General features: G+C 41.9%; 1 pseudogene across 1 annotated transcript; it reads right to left on the reverse strand.

Annotated features, from left to right (window-relative positions):
• Window positions 1–10,111: 10,111 nt before the first annotated feature.
• LOC149819102 (phospho-2-dehydro-3-deoxyheptonate aldolase 1, chloroplastic-like) lies at window positions 10,112–13,647 on the reverse strand (annotated as a pseudogene). The gene is made up of 5 exons (XR_016427450.1): window positions 13,211–13,647; window positions 11,754–12,031; window positions 11,307–11,583; window positions 10,751–10,996; window positions 10,112–10,631 (listed from the first exon to the last, which is right to left on the reverse strand). The product of XR_016427450.1 is annotated as a phospho-2-dehydro-3-deoxyheptonate aldolase 1, chloroplastic-like (transcript).
• Between the last annotated feature and the right edge of the window lie 1,143 nt (window positions 13,648–14,790).

Below are 14,790 nucleotides of genomic sequence, written 5' to 3' on the forward strand. Positions count from 1 at the left end.
GAGAGAGAGAGAGAGAGAGAGAGGGCAGAGTTTCCGTAAAAGCCTTTTTTCTTTCTCCCTCTTTATTAAAATTCCAAATAACTGCCAGATTGTGAGAAATATACGATAACAGATCAACTTTCTTGTTATTACAGTTAAACGCTTAACTTTTGACCTTTATTTTGAAGACTATCTTGTTCCTAAAATTACTTGAGTTCGTTCGATTGCCTCGGATCTGAGGTGATTTGAAATCAGTGTTTTAGAGATCATAAGATCTCTAATACACAGATCTCATCATCCAATCCTCCCTTTCCACTCCATCCAGTAGCGTAGCTAGGATTCATGGGGGGGGGGGAGTTAGCAAAAAATATATATATATTTTTTGTGTGATAGTCTAAAATTTCTTTTTTGAGATAAAATAAAAATTGGCTACAATTATTAATAAAAATCTAATTTCATATGCACAAATCAAACTATTTGCTGGTCAGGGCTGGGCTAGGACTGGACTACAAAAATGGATAAAAATCTATTTCATATGGAATCTGGACCCCCCCCCCCCTAGCTCTGCATATGACTCCATCTATCATCTTATTGGCCAAAGATCGGTATTTTTTTTATCGCCGAGAATCGGGTCACTTAGAGAGCCCATCCCCTGTGTGGTAATAGACTGACTACCGGAGATATTCGTGTTACTTCGTCTACACTGGTTTTGTACACGAATGCGTGAGTTATACCGAGTAGTCAGTAAATGATGGACCACTTCAAATCTTCGTTTTCGAGAGGGATGATCAACTCCGCAAATATCGATCGAAACTTGAACCCGTGTATAGGTATGAAATCTCAGAAAGCACAACAATGGAAATGGGTAGTCCGTATTGGTATCTGATCTATTCCCATGTTCCGATCTTTCCATTTTTTGTACCCATTTCTTGGGGAAAGTTTCCCAAATATATTTGAACAATGGGTTATCCATAAAATAGACAGATAAAGAAAGTTGTTCCCTGAAAAAAGACTTGTGGGAAGGAGCCGGTTGGCTTGGTCCGACCACGAAAGGCATGGGAGTGGAGTTTCGAGGCTCCAGAATCGGGATGGGTCTTGCGTTCCAGAGAGAGATAGGAAAAGACACTCTCGGACCACGCGAAACCCTTCTTTTTGTTCGTTCTTTATCTATGACAAAAGAACAGATCTTTCCTTTGTACCCTTTAATAGCAGCACTCGCAAAGCGAAGTTATTGAAATGGGGGAAGGAACCAAAATGTGATCGCACCGCACCCTCTATAGGCCTGTCAAGTGGAGGAGCGAGAGCGCGATGCATGATTCGCATTGTTCCATATACCAGAACAACCATTAGTTGTTGCCTTTTTGAAAACCAACATCTGTCGGAATTGCCCACGAGGGTCATTTATGATAGGAAAAATAGGTCACCACTATAAGCAGGCAGAAGAAAAGACCTTTTTTTGATGAGTTCGATATTGATGATAGTGACGATATCGATGATGACCTTGATACGGAGCTGCTAACTATGTCGAATGTGCTAACTATGTATATGACGCCGAAAATAAACCGATTTGAGATCACCTTTCCATTAGAATTAGCAAAAGCAATGTCTCCTTGCATACATAATATGGATTCCAAACATTCATGATCTGTATGTTAATGAGTCGAATTACTTATCCCTCGGTCTATTAGTGAACCATCTCCCCAGGGATTGTGAAAGATGTTCCACTTCTATAGTGATTCGCAGTTCTTGCTTCGACTCATATTCCCCAAAAAACCTCGGGTGGGGTCACGGGCACCCAAGCTCTTATGGCGCCCACCAGTTAAGGATCGGCATACTTTAGAGGAGGGTTTTTGAAGATTTCAAATCCAAAAGTTTAAATCCCATAATTTACGAGTTAGACCATCGCCCAATGAAATAAAATGGCCAAGAAACCTTAGTATTCATTTTCAAAAACATAAGATGAGTTCTTAAAAATGCACTAAAAAAGGAAAGTAGCAGAATCTAATAATGAAAAGTTTGGGGGGTCTTTGTAAAAGATGGATGAGTTTGAGGTTTTCTGCAAATTAATCGTTTGTATCCGTACCAGCGTAAAAACGGGACCCTTGTGGATCATTCGTGTTGGACCTGATGGAAAAGACATGGATACGGTTCTTGCTAATTGGATCTGAATTGAATCCAGATCTGAGCATATCCAATTGAAATTGAATAAAACTTTGGATATCTTTGAAAAGCACGTAAAATAAATGGGCTTGGATGTGGACTGACGCAGACCTAGTCTTCATCCACTTACAACCAAATCCATCATAGATTGAAGTGGACATGGACTAACCCCTTCTAACGGGATCCATATCCAACTTGGTTGCAATATCACAAGTCTTGGTACCCGGAAAAAGTTCGCAATAATCTGAAATTTTTTATTTTGGGGAAAATTTTAAGGAGAACATACAATTCAAAATTGAAAAGAAATTATAAAGAATATCAAATTATCAAAATAAATGTTCTTATTGCATTAACATCTCGATAAAACTGTGATACTTTCAAAACGTCTCCGATATTTGTTGGAAAGGTTAGCTGTTTATGTTCATTTCATTTGTTCATTACATAGACACAAATATTGCCCGTTTTATGAAAATCTCTCTATTTTTTCATGAGATATTGAAAACCGATATAATCCCAAGAAAAACTATATATATGACATTTCCAAAATATCACTTATTTTGATAATACCATGTATCTATCACGATATTAACATGTTATTAATGGTTACATAAATTTTTATAATTTATTTTGTTTCTTATATATATTCTCAAAAATTTCTCAAAACCAAGACTTACGTTTGTCGAGAAAATCTCAATAATGAGATTAGCGACTAATAGAAGGAAAATCACATGGTTACTTATTGTCACGGGCTTAGAAACGAAGGCCCCCACGACATAGCTTCGGGTAAATGCAAACACTAAAAACAAGCCTTTTAAACACACAAGCAATGCACGACACATGCGCACAAACAGAAGCAAGAGTACGCGCATGCACAATCACAAAGAAAGCAAAGAGACAATGATGCAAAAAGCTTCTTTATAGATACTTGAAAGCAAAGTACATCAAGAGGGAGAGAGAGAGTATGAATACACGGAGTTCTTAAGCCGTAAGGCCTTGTGGGGCACTCGAGAGTGCCAAAGAGGTATATACATCAAAATAAAAAGGTGAAAAACATGGTGATCCTGAACATGGTCCCCCGCCAAAGTTGGCGTTGTTCTCAACGCCAATTGTTCATGGTAGTCTTCTACAAGCTGTCGATGCTGAAACATGTCGCTGGTCTTCTCCCAGGTAGCTTCATATTCTGGTAATCCCTTCCACTGCATTAAGTACTTTTTTACTTCCCCTAGGTAGTTGTTGGAATGGTTGATAATGACTTTCGATTCTATGCCTGGTACACTGACCGTTGAGGGTGTCTGTTGTAGGATGGGAGCACGTTGAGGCATGTTTTGTTGAGGATCTTCATCCTTATGAAACAGCTTCAGGTTATATATGTGGAATACTGGATGTACTTGAAAGTTTGTTGGCAAGTTCAGCCGATACGCCAAGTTTCTCACACGCTTGATAATGGTAAAGGGACCATCATACTTGCCAATAAGGCCTCAGTGATAGCCCTAAAAGATAGTTATGTGATCGAGAAAGAGCTTGGCCAACACCTTGTCTCTAATATGAAATTTTGTTGGACGACGCTTCTCATCTGCCCATTTCTTCATACGCTTGGTCGCCTTGTTTAGGTATGCCTTCGCTAACTTTGTCTGATCTTGCCAGTTCCTGACGAGCTGGTATGCATAAAGCGCTTTGACGCGTCCTCGCGCAGTAAGGAACTGTGGAGTTTGCGGCTGTTGTCCAATTGTAACTTCAAATGGACTATGACCGAATGGCACACTCTTTTGGAGGTTGTAGTAGAATTAAGCTACATCAAGTAGATCAACCCAATCCCTTTGGTTAGCACTGATAAAGTGTCATAGGTATTCCTCCAACATGTCATTGATCATCTTTGTTTGTCTGTCGGTTTGGGGGTGAAATCTTGTGCTAAAATGTAAGTTTGTTTCCATCAAGCAAAACACATCTCGTCAAAACCTGCCAGCGAAGCGTGCATCACGATCGCTGACAATGCTATTTGGAATTCCCCAATGCTTGATTACATTTCGCACGAACAACTTTACGGTGACAACAATTGAGTAGGTGACAGGGGCAGACACGAAAACAACATACTTTGAAAACCTATCCACAACCATATAGATAGAACTGCAGCCTTGTGCCTTCGGCAAGCTCACAATAAAATCCCTAGTTATGCACTCACACAGATGGCTTGGCACAGGTAGAGGCTCCAGTAGTCCACCGAGTCTCTAATTGATGGGCTTGTCTTGTTGACAAATCAAGCAAGTTTGCACATATGTATCTACATCGTCGCGCATCTGCGGCCAATAGAACGCGTGTTCTAACAATGCCAAGGTCCTCTATTGCCTTGGGTGATCGACCCAGGTACTATCGTGGCACTCGTACATCAAGCGCCTCCTTAAGGTATCATGCCGCAGAATATATAGATGGTCGCCCGCAGCGCGGAGCAAATCGTCCTTCAGCCAAAATCTTCACGTCTTTTCTTCCTTCACCAATGCGATCAATTGTTGCGCCATCGGGTTACTTTTTGAAGCTTCTCGTACCTGTTCAAGAAGATCGCTCGTCAGTTGGCTCACACTGTCGTCCCAAGCAAGCAAAGCTGCAAGTTTCGCCTTCCGACTCAAGGCGTCGACAGCGACATTGGTCCTGCCGGACTTGTACTTGAGAACCATATCAAATTCTGCCAAGAAATCCTGCCAGCGCGCTTGCCTTGGACTCAGCTTCTTCTGAGTCTGAAAGTAGCTTGTCGCAACATTGTCAATGTGCACAACAAATTGCGACCCCAAAAGATAATGTTTCTATGTGCAGAGAGAGTGCACGATCGCCAACATCTCATGCTCGTACACAGTGTATCGACGCTCAGCGTCGTTCAACTTCTTGCTTTCAAATGTGATGGGATGTCTTTTTTGGAGCAACAACCCTCTGATAGCAAAGTCAGACACGTTAGTCTGCATTTCAAATGGTTGCCGACAGTCAGGCAACTTCAGCACTGGCTCCTCTGTTAGGGCATGATTCAAACCATCAAAAGCCTTCTGGCAGACATCAGACCATAGCCATGGTCTGTCTTTCTTTAGTAGATCTGTGAGTGCAGTAGCAATCTGCGAGTATCCCTTGATGAAGCGTCGATAATAATTTGCAAGCCCCAAGAATGAGCATAACTCAGGAACCTTAGAAGGCAACTCCCATGCTTGAATAGCCTCAATCTTCTTGTGGTCTATTTTCAGAGTGTCTCCCATAATATGGCCAAGAAAGTGAACTTCCTTCTGGCCGAATAGGCATTTTTTTTCGCTTGACATACAACTCACGGTCTTTCAAAGTCTGAAACACAATCTGAAGGTACTGAACATGCTTCTCGATAGAATCACTGTACACCACTATGTCATCTAGGTACACAATGATAAACTTATCAAGGTGCGAGTAGAAGATCTTATTCATTAGGGTCGAAAAGGTAGCGGGCGTGTTTGTCAAGCCGAAGGGCAGGACAAGGAATTTTAATGCCCAATACCGTGTTACGCAGGTAGTTTTTGGCTCATCCCCTTCCGCAACTCTGACCTGCCCGTAGCCAGATCTCAAATCCAACTTAGAGAAGACATTTGCCTTTCCAAGCTGATCAAACAAGTCCGCGATCAAAAGAAGCGGATACTTGTTCTTCATTATCATTTTGTTTAGTGCCCTATAGTTGATGCATAAACTCTTCGACCCATCGTGTTTTGCCTGAAACAACATGGGCACTCCAAAGGGAGCTTTGGATGGTTGGATGATCCCTGCTCTGAGCATCTCATCCAATTGTTTGTGTAATTCCTGCAGCTCAGGAATTGCCATGCGGTAAGGAGTCATTGCGGGTGGTCGTGCACTCGACACTAGTTCAATCTGATGGTTACGCCTCAAAGGTAGCTTCTTTGGTAGTTCAACGGGTATAACATCGCCGAACTTCTTTAATACTGGCGTTAAGGCCTCTAGGACATCTGCGACTTCTTCTACCTCGCCCATAGTGCATATTATGACAAGAAAAGTCTCGTCACCGCTTTTCATGTCTCTTTTCAACTGGAGCGCATACACCAAGCACTCACAGGGCTTCACTGGTATCGTAGTAACCATGCAGGGCTGATTCTCACTCTCAAAGCTGACAACATTAAGGTGGGGGCATCAACACTGCCTTGTTGCTTCTTAAGAACTTCATTTCGAAGATGACTTTGAAATCATCCATAGGCGCGACTGATAGCGTGATCCTTCTCGACCAGATGTGAATCTACATCAATGCATCACGAAAAATACCATAGATGACCTTGGCCTCCGAATTGACCACTTTTATGCGGCTCTCTTTTCTTTCCCACTACAATCCCAATCGTTCTGACTCTTCACATGAGATAAAATTATACGTGGCACATGTGTTTACCAATGCCTTTGTGAGTCTTCCGTTGAGCTGAAGTTTCAAGTACATCAGTTCTTTATATATAGTTGGTTCTGCAGCAGCTGTCACCTTCACTGCATTTATCATCTGCATTGCGCCAACTGTTGTCGCCTCTGCAGATTGACACTCCTCCTCACCCTAAACAACATTCGCAGCTCGGGGTGTATGGTTATCTTCATTCTCTTGACCGTTAGGACATGTATCCTGCCAATGATCTCTGTGGCAGATACGACAGTCGCGGCGATGATAGTTGTTACCCTGAAAGTTATTCTAATTCTGATTATTATTTTGGTCATCCTGTCGACCCTGATTCTGCTGGTTTCCACGACCAGTATTCTGCTACTGGTCATTCCTTCGATTGTCCCTTCGATTGTTGCGGTCATTTCCCTGTTGTCTGTCTTGAATCGCCGCATCATTCCTGTCAAGCTCGACAAGTTTTCCTATAATCACAAATGCCTTAGCTAGCGTTGCAGGGTCATGCCGAATGAGTTTTGTGTTTGCCCACCCTTGCAAACCGTTGTCGAAATAGAACAACCGATCATGATCATTCATTCTCTCGACTTCTAGCATTAGAGAATGCCTTGACATAGTCATGCACTGATCATGTATGTTTCAATGCCATCAACCTTTTATGGGTCATTTTCTCTTGATTTTGGCAAAAAGTAGTCTCGTAATTTCTTTTGGAGGTCCTCCCACGAGACTATCTCAACCAACCCACATCGAACATCACCCAAGCGACGTCTCCACCAAAGAGTCTCTTCATCTGCAAAGTACATTGTTCTAGTCCGCATCCTATCTGTGCCCTCCTCTATTCTCGCAGCTTCCAAAAACTGGCCAATCTCGTAGATAAAGTTCTCGAGATCATTTGAGTCCCGCGTGCCTTTATACTTTGCGGGTTCAGGTAGCCTGTAACATGGTCTATCCACGTATATCGCAGCACCGTCAGTTGGGACAATCCTCAACTGCCACTCAAACTGATCATTCTTCTGTCGAACATCCAATTCAGCAGCCATGATGTTGAACCGACCCAACAAATCATCAAATCATCAAATCTGGTGGAAATTCCTCCATCGAGTAGTTAAGTTTAGTGACAAGACTTTCTACTGAGTCTTCCACTCCCTCTACTGTTGTTTTGATCTCTGTATTAAGATCCTTAAAAGCAATACAAGTCTCATTAACCAACTTCTCCATGTTGGTCATTGTCTCAGTCAGCTCGACAACATCACGCGAGATGGCTGACACTCGATCATTGGTCATGAAATCTTCTTAAAGAAGAACCATACTGCCTGAAGGAGTCATGACATTATTCTTCAGTGTCATTGTCAATTCTAATGTCGACAAGGTTCTAGTACCAACTTGTCACGGACTTAGAAGCGAAGCCCCCTACGACGTAGCTTCAGGTAATCGCAAACACCAAAAACAGGCATTTTAAGCGCACAAGTAATGCACAACACATGCGCACAAGCGAAAGCAAGAGTACACGCATACACAATCACAAAGAAAGTAAAGAGGCAATGATGCAAAAAGCTTCTTTACCGATACTTGAAAGCAAAGTACATCAAAGAGAGGAAAAGAGGGTCCAAATACACGGAGTTCTTAAGCCATAAGGCCTCGTGGGACACTCGAGAGTGCCAAAGAACAAAAAGGTGAAAAAACATGGCGATCCGAAACACTTGCAATGGTGACTGATATACAAGTTTAAGGTACGAGTTCACAAATTGTTTCAAAGCTAGGATACAAACATACAGTTTTTAGTCAATTAATTAGAATTATTTTTAAATAAACACAGTATAATAAACTACTGTGGCCACTTTTTTTCTTTTACATGGAGAAACCACCCCATATGATCAGCTGGCTCTGTCTGCCGTACTTATGATCACTGTCGTGGCAGCGTAAACCTCAGTGGGCTTACCCCTTATTCCCAAGGAATCATACTGTGGCCGCTTACAAAACTCAAACTGGGTTTTCCATCAGGACATATAAGGCGCAAGAGATAGGATGGGTGATGGCCTTCGGATCGTCCAATTTCAACTGGCAACATCAAAGAGGCTGTAGTTAACCCCAAGGGGTTTGGTGTAGTGGAAGAGGCCTTGGCCACTAGACAGGTAGTCACGGTTTCACTCCCATGAGCATCAGACCCTTGCAATAATAAGGGCGAAGGATAAGCCCTTACTCAGCAAAAGTTTGATGACTCCCTAAGGGAAGGGGTGTGCCACAGGTTTACACCAGCGACCGTAAGTACAGTGAACTTAATCAGCACTACTAGGTTTCTAATTTCTTTGGTGATTTCCTGTCCATGAAAAACAAAGAGGTTGTAGTTGCTATCTCTGATGTCCATCTCCCTTCTGAATGCATTTCATACCTGACTTCCAAATATGCAAAGGATATGGCTTCTCTCAAGAACTGAATTTGCCATATCCAGGATTTGGCGTTTCATTGTCAACTTGAATCTCCCACACAAAACCTTAATCGAATAATTCTAACTAAATTTCAAATTAACCAGTCTTTAGATCCCAAATGCCCAGTTGGCCAATTTATTTCATATAATGCACCACTTTATTTTTTTTTTTGACAAATAAACCAACAGTAGTCGGCATTTTCCACACGGAATCCCCTGAGATAAATAATCTCTTATGTGCAGTTCCAAATATTTAAGCCTCTCTATCTTTCTTTTTTTTTGAAAGGCAAGCTAGGGTAGGCAGAACCCCACCACCAGTTAGACAACATACCATTGGGTTTTGAACTCGCAACGTCCCAACACATGGTAACGTGCACTGACAGCTCCTACCAAACAAACGGAGCCCGTTGGTAAGTCTATCTTATTGGTAAAACTAAATGCTTAGAATTCAACATAACCCCTTTATCTTATTGCAGAACGGAAGAATTCTTTACCATACAAATAAATTGTCATCTTTTTCTCTTTTTGTTCCCATGGATATGAATCTTCCCAATATAATAATACCATTTAGTTCTTACCTATGATTTTTTACTGACGCATGGATAACCTATAGATAAGTTAATGCAAACCCTCCCTTAAAAGGAGGAAGAGGATGCAACACCAACAAAATGGAATATCAGACTTTTCCCCCTGTTGCATATGCATACACAAAGAATTACAGAAAATAGATGCATAGAAAGCATCACAATTTAAACCAGAATGATAGTTTGAAAACAGGTAGAACCACGGTTATCAGAGCAAATAATGGGAGAGAGGAGCAATGCGCAAAGCAAAAAGAAAGAAGCTCTGTTCCAGAGACACCATGATGCTGAAGCAATTGGCATTTTAAAAGCATCAAGGGAAGCAAATAGGAAATGGCAGTGGAAGCGAGTAAGCAGTATCTGAAATGTGTTTTATTTAAATGCAATTTTTCAGTTTTTTTCTTGCCATAAATAACTCACATACATAGGTTTTGCAGGAAAACAAGAACTTTTGAAAGAGGTACTTTTTTCTCCCTAACAAGATGAGCACAATTTCAATTTTCTTGCCATCTTTTTAGAAGTGCCCTTTTCCTCTAGCTTCAGAAGCAAACAGTTTTTTGTTTCTAAGGCACACTAGAAAGCACATTTTCTGAGGCCTTGGGAAGCTCCTAGTAACTATAGATAAAATTCTATTTTTACAATATTTGTTCTTGGCTGGATAGGAAAGCAAGATCAAGGCAGCCAAAGAACAGATAATGGAGTTTACATAGCCTCAAACCCATCAAAAGTTCACTCTTCATTTCCTCACATTGCAATGCCACAACAGACAACAACAACAAAAAAGGATGGAGGACCCTAGAAAGCCAAGTAACCTTTTCTACTATCCAGCAGCAGTAAAAGAATCTATCTATTTAAGAGCAGACAGGGCCGACCTGATCCTTCTTTTCCTCAACCTATGAGCAATTGCAAATGCTAGTTCTAGAGACTGAGAAGCATTAAGTCTGGGATCACAATGGGTATGGTATCTGAAATTTAAGTCATCATAAGTTATGGTTTTTGATCCTCCAATACACTCAGTGACATTCTGTCCAGTCATTTCCAAATGCACTCCTCCAAGTTGACTGCCCTCTTGCTCATGCACATCAAAGAAAGCTCTAAGCTCAGCCTACACAGGAAAACAACAAAACCATTAGACTTTATCCATGGAGAGAAGAAACAGAATGACTGACGGAGCTTTTAAACAACAACAACTGCTAGATTCACTCTGATTAACATGATTCTTACTCTGATTGCATCAAAGGAACGTGTTTTCAAGCCACATGGTGCCTTAATTGTGTTTCCATGCATTGGATCACTGACCCAGGTCACAATGAGTCCTGCCTGTTGCACAGCTCGTATCAGATGTGGGAGAATAACACACATATTTTCAGCCCCCATCCGAGTGATTATGGTTAGCCTTCCTGGCTTGTTATGAGGGTTTAGAATCTCACAGAGTTTCACAAGATCCTTTGGGTCCATCTTATCACTTACCTGTACATCACATAGGAAGCGAACTGGTTAGATCATTTAGGAAAAGAAAATTTGGGGGAAGGTATAATGAAATCGAGCAAAAATCCTGACCAGTACTGCTGAAGTAGCAAACCTTCAAACTGGTAATGCGTTCTAAGAACCAAGGGTCCACAAAGAATAACAAAAGGGTTTTTGTATAATAATAGATTTTAACAGTCCACTATAAGCACATGAAAATTGGAATATAAAGATCATAACTAAAAGCAAATTGAGAAAAAAGGGAAAAAAGAAAGTGCAGGTTCAAGTTACAGATTATGATAATAAGAATCACCTTTATACCAAGAGGATTGGCTACACCACGCAGAAATTCCACGTGAGCCCCATCTAACTGCCTTGTCCTCTCCCCTACCCAAAGGAAATGAGCTGAACAATCATAGAAAAGTCCAGATGTGGAATCCTTCCTCGTCAATGCTTGCTCATAAGGCAGGAGAAGACACTCATGGGAAGTCCAGAACTCTGTAGTGGTCATTATGGGATGTTCCATGGTGAGACCAGCAGCTGCCATGAATCCCAAAGCATCATCCACTCTCTGGGCAAGCTCCATATATCTGGTGTAGATAGGACCATAGATCAGTTCCCAAAAATGCCAAACACCAGCTTTTATAAGGAGATTAGAATAAAATTAAAGTTTATTTAATTTCACTTAATTTCAAGACATGTTCACAAATTCTAAGTGGAATTATCCAGTATGATAACCGTAAGCATGACTATCAGATACCTTTCACCTTGCTCACTATGTTCAGTGAAGTCCAAGTTCCACTGGGTGACTCTCTGCATAGCAGCATATCCTCCAGTAGCAAATACTCGGAGAAGATTCACAGTGGCAGCAGACTGGGTATAGGCACTGATCAACCTTTGAGGATCTGGAGCTCTAGATTTCTCATCAAAGGCATCTCCATTGATATTATCTCCCTGGTAACTAGGAAGAGTCACCCCGTCCCTGGTCTCAGTCGACTCTGATCTGGGCTTAGCAAACTGACCAGCCATTCTTCCGACCTGTCATACAATAAATAAACTCAGTTAACACATCAATCCAAAGTCCAAGATTCCCTACAAATGAGCTGAATCAATCTAGCAAAAGTCAAACACTTATAGACCCAAGCAAATATAAATGCACACCACCAACTCCAAAAGCAATATGTAGAAAGCTTGAAATCACGGAGTGTGGTACCATTTGTGATAAGCAAGGAGACATCCAAGTCATCAATAGAGCTATCAAGTTTCAAACAGAAAAAAGGATTGCGGTTAAGTTCAGCATCCCGCTACAAGACATTAGCAGAAGAGCCGCTTATGCATAAAAGAAAAAGGGAAAGAGCAAATACACAACAGGGAGATATAGGTCCCAGTGGAAAAAGAAGGTAGACAATTTCAATCAAGGACGGGCCTTCCAAACGGAACAAGTCATTACAATCTGTAGATAAGCATCAAATGACGCTAGACTTTACTAGTTTAAGATCACACAATACAAAGAACTACTGGCAAAAATGGGTGCATTATGCAACCAAATTCCAAAAACATAGGAACCTGAACGCATACTAGCAAGTTAAGAAGATTCACCAGAAAACATGAATAGAGAATAGTGAGAGACCAAGACCAAATAAGTAAAAAGACCAAGATGAAATACCATTACGAAACAAAGCATCAAATGAATTGACTACTAGAATGCCCATGCATATTCATGAACAGTAGCAGCGAAGAAACCCAGGCCCTATGCAGAAAATCCAACCAAACTATTCCACATCTACAAATCTTCAAGAAATGTTGAAGGACATAAATGCAGAGGCCGATTTGGCACACTCGTCAATACCAAGTAAATCAAATTCAACCCATAACAAATACATAGACATCACAAAAACCTCTTCAACTCGAAAAGAAATGAAAATTTCAGAAACTAACAGAATAATAAAACGAGCACGCATAACCATATAAAGCACAGAAATTGAAAAGGAAAAAAGAACCACAGCCCCCATGAAAGTTGAAACCAAAATTTTACACTCGAACATCCGACTTTCATAGAAGAATACAGAAGCTCCATCAGAACCCAAAACAAAGAAACCCTCCAAAACATTCACAAACAAATCAGATGACACATAAACACATAAAAAATACGAAGAAAAGAAGAAACCCATCTCGATTTCAAAACCAGAGAGCAAGAAAAACAGAAAATGATCGAACCTTGATGATAGGCATCTGGCCTCCGAACATAAGGACGACCCCCATCTGCAGGATGACCCGGAACGTGTCTCGGATGTTATCGGCATTGAACTCCTTGAAGCTCTCGGCACAATCCCCTCCCTGAAGCAGGAACGCCCTCCCGACGGCAGCTTCCGCACTTCCCCGGAGAAGACGAGAGGCGGGAAGCTCTCGATTCGCTTGAGGGCGCCATCGAGCTCCTCATTGCTGGGGTACTGCGGGATCTGGAGTGCCTTCTTCGACTTCCAGCTATCTATCGCCCACCTCCCTCCCTTCGCTTCACCCAAATCGGCCGTCCCGGGCTTCAATGGCTCCGCCGAACGAACGGCGCGAACCTGAACGCCGTATTTCGGGTGGATTCTAGGATTTTGAGCCACGAGAGGGGTTTTGGGGAGGCACCCATTTGCAGAAATCGCCATTTTTGAGGGGTTTGCAGCTCAGAGGCAGCTCTCTTCTTACCATTTTGAGGATGACATTGCCATTCACTTTCACGAAAATCTGTGAGGGTGGCACTGGACCAAGGGAGCGCAAACGGTCCGGATCATGGTAAATTCATATTCAGATCCGAATATTGTAAAGCAAGTTCGAATCCCAACTGGACTCGTTTGCAGTAAAACTGAATCCGGATCTTATTTTTAACTTATGATAGGTGTGATCAACGAAGGGTTCAAAAGAAGGGTTTTACATGTAAAAAGTGCAAGGGGATCGAGTTTGCTCTATATATGGACATTGCTCCAACAGGAAATCCTGAAAAAGATCTTGTATATGATTCTCAAGTTCCAATTACGTAAGTCCGAATCCGGTTCAATAATATTCTGATCTTATTTTGAGGCCCATATCCAAAGATAATATGTTAAGAATTGAAGGTCGGATTGGATCCAATCCATTTTTTAGTAGGGAATTTTCGGTGTTCAGTGACTTTTTTTTTTAAAGGCAAACTGGGATTAGTCCGACCCCTACCTTCATATCTCTTAAGTCTCGTGTGCCCGGAGATTCAAACCTGGGCCTTCAGCTTGGCACAGGACCACTCTTACCACATGGGATACCACCTCGGTGGTACGGTGCCCCCGAGAGTTACATGAACAGGACTGTCATAGGGATATCTAACAAGGTATCCTTTTTATCAATTTCCTCTTCTGGGAGTTCACATCGAGTAAGACCCGATTTATTATTGATAGGGTCCAAATCAAATGCGAAAATTTTCATGCTTAAAAATTATTAAATAACGGTGATTTAGGTTCAAATCTCATGAGGGGCAAGCCAAAATGTGGTGACTCCATGTGACAAAGAGGTAAGCCGACGGAGTTTTATGCTGCAAGAACAATGACCATAAGTATGGCAGAGCCAACGTGACTAGGTCTTTGATCTAGGGATAGCAGTGGACCGGGGGAAAGCGGGGCCCACCCCGCCTTGCCCCGTTTGGACCGGGGATGAAGGGTATGAAACGGGGCCCGTCCCCCCCCCCCCCCCATCCCTGTCACTTTTCCCCGCCTCATCCCCGTTTGAACCGGGGATGGAGGACATGAAACGGGGATGAAGGCGAGGGCAGAGGTTAAAATCGA

This window comes from Nuphar pumila, chromosome 13 (assembly GCF_984573655.1).
Source record: "Nuphar pumila chromosome 13, dmNupPumi1.hap1.1, whole genome shotgun sequence".
Classification (NCBI taxonomy): Eukaryota; Viridiplantae; Streptophyta; class Magnoliopsida; order Nymphaeales; family Nymphaeaceae; genus Nuphar; species Nuphar pumila.